Genomic DNA, 2,966 nt, shown 5'->3' on the forward strand with positions numbered 1-2,966 from the left:
TTTTATGAATACGCATTGGTGGTCCAGGAATCGGATGTGCATTGACTGGGATGGCACATTAGCACTTCGTCAACATGTAACTTTTCCTCATCAAGCGTGCAACTTTTCTTGGTTCGGAAGCAACAAGATGTCTGTGTCAACAAGGACATTAGTATTTTGATATGGAAAATAAAATGAGAAATGTTTGGTTCATTTGATGGAAAAGCTACCAAAATGTTCACGAGAGATGATGTGATGACCGTGCCATAGCCTATATGGTACGAGAGATGATGCATGATCCATCTTTTGCGTAGGTCTTTCTTTCTTGACTTTGCCAGTATCTCGCTCTCTCTTTTATGAGTACGCATTGGTGGTCAGAATCAGTTGTGCATTGACTGGGATGGCACATCAGCACTTCGTCAAGCATGTAACTTTTCTCATCAAGCGTGTAACTTTTCTTGGTTCCGGAAGCAACAAGATGTCTGTGTCAGCTGCGCGACATTGCAGTCATTTTGATATGGAAAATAAAATGAAGAAATGTTTGGTTCATTTTGATGGAAAAGCTACCAAAATGTTCTTCCATTTTCTCTCTAACTAATGATATAAGCAATTTAGTCGGCTAGTTTGACTTTGAGCATTACGCTCTTTGCACTCTAAACATTCTGAGGGTTGGTCTGTGGATAGACTTTTAACTTTTTTAATTTCGAGCTTTGAGATACTAATGTGTACATGAATTTCCAATCAAATCATGTCCACAACAATGCATTTAGTTTCAACTTTCGAGAGAGACAACAATTAAGTCCTGCTTCAAATTTTACGACTCGATTATCCTAACTAAAAGAGTTCACACTCAATCGCATTCTTGAACATAACGATTAAGAAAGAGGGACATCGAAAGATGGAGATAAGCTTAGTTGCCGCACTGCGAATGTAGGAATAGAGGATCGGTGTGGAATGGGCTCCTTCGTGTTCGGAAACTCCCGCCCTCATGCTTCGAGAAGCTCTTTGGGTTACGATTGTTCAAAGTGACCCAAGTAATGATTTTGCGTTTAAATAATCAAATCCCTAGCCTAATTTCTTGGAAATTGACCTCGAAAGAAAGAAAAGCCCTTCGGTCCACTAGAAAGTTGGGCTGAATGAAACTATCAGGGAAATGAAAAAGCCCGTGGTTGGTCCGGTCCGACAACGCGACAACAAAGGTACCGCTAAAAAGCAAATTGGGATAGGGGGCATTCCGAGAATTGAACTCGGGACCTCTCGCACCCTAAGCGAGAATCATACCACTAGACCAAATGCCCTTGATGTCCAATTGGATTTGGATTTATTATTTACCCAAGCAAGAGTTAAGGTCGGATAGGCTAGATTAGCTCAGATTGTTTCTTCGATACGCAAATTGAAGGAGGAAACTCTGATGGTTTGTTGAAATTGGGTGCATTTGCAGGTGACGGAAAAGAAAATCAGTACAAATAGAGTTGATGATCATGACCACATATGCTCGGCTCACAAATAGTTTAGACTAACTTTAATATCATGGGCTTAACTTTTAGCCTTTTCAATGTGATGGGCTCTAATAATCTAAAGCTTGTCCCTAATTAAATGCTCAGTGAGCTGAATTAAGTTTAAAGTAGGCCGATTAAAGCCCTCCAAGCCTATGAATTTTGGCCACTACCTCTCGTAGGCTAAGCTGAATTTTCTCTCCTTTCGCGGGCTCAATTTATCAAATTTGAAGCTCAAAACCATTTACTGCCGATCAAATGCTAATGCAATCAATTGAAAATATAAACTAAATGATTAATGCTTCTACAACTACATGCTATACAATTTAATTCCAATGTTTTCGTTAAGGGATTAAAAATTAATCCATAATTTTGTATGCAATAGATGAATTATCAGTTCGTCAAAATTTAGGGGTTAATAAACATTCATGTCTCTTTCTATAACAAGTAACTCCAAATTAAAAGAGATGACGATGGAATTTTGAATTATGAATATCTTTTCATAATATGATGCTAATAAAATAGTTTTTAGTATTCAAGGGAAATCAATTTTCTTAACTTATTATGGTCCAAATGTTTTTGTTAAACGCCATAACTTTCACTTAAGCGATTTTAGAAGAGTAAAAATGGCTCGGTAAAATATTTCTGAAATCAACTTTAACTAGAGTATAGGGAACATTCAGTATCGAGATTTTATGAGTGTTTTTTAGTTATCGTAAATTAGAATCGTTGACAGAATTATTTACGCGGCCCATGTGGAGTTTTCCCCTTTTTCTTGGGTACGCTCTTTCAAGAGTTGCTTTTTAAATTTGAGACTTTTGGTTGGGATAGGATGAGATGACATGTGGCAGAACGGGTGGCTAAAGATGGCTCGGCGGAACTGCACGTCGGGAGAGAGAGCTGGGATTGATTCAAGGTCACATAAAAAGAAGGCTCTTGTGATTGGCCTTCAACCACCGACATCGATTTTTCAGATATCCCTCGTTAACAGTAATGTTATATTCGGATACCCAATTCAATCGAGAATCGGAAGACTATAATGTTTAGATTTTTGGTGCGTTGTCATTTCCACTTGAGAATTTGGAAATCCAACGATTGAATATGTTTATGAAACTTTAGATTTCGTCACTTGAGGTATTTAGTGTTTGACATTATGTTTTGCAAATAAGTGGGAAGTCATATTATTTCACAGCATTAGGTGTTGACGAGAATAATTTATACATCCCTTTACTCATTTTATGCTATCCAAGCATCGAATTTATTATGGAAATAGATGGACTTAGGGCATAGAAAGACAATATCAAACTTGTTACGATTTCTTTGTGGACTAGACAGATATTGTTCATGAAGGCAAGGAAAGAAGCATATTCTCATGAAATCACTTCAAGCATTCAATTCCAGAAATGTCTCCTTCAAACATCATGGGGAATTATAAGTTCCATGTTTGAAATATACTAAGTTACACATTTATGACACCATGTTTGAAACACA

At 37.4% G+C, this 2,966-nt stretch overlaps 1 non-coding gene across 1 annotated transcript; it reads right to left on the bottom strand.

Moving 5' to 3' along the window:
* Positions 1 to 1,205: 1,205 nt before the first annotated feature.
* Positions 1,206 to 1,277, bottom strand: TRNAP-AGG. Its single transcript has one exon. It is a non-coding gene; the product is annotated as a tRNA-Pro (tRNA).
* Positions 1,278 to 2,966: the final 1,689 nt, after the last annotated feature.

Source organism: Eucalyptus grandis, chromosome 8 (assembly GCF_016545825.1).
Source record: "Eucalyptus grandis isolate ANBG69807.140 chromosome 8, ASM1654582v1, whole genome shotgun sequence".
Classification (NCBI taxonomy): Eukaryota; Viridiplantae; Streptophyta; class Magnoliopsida; order Myrtales; family Myrtaceae; genus Eucalyptus; species Eucalyptus grandis.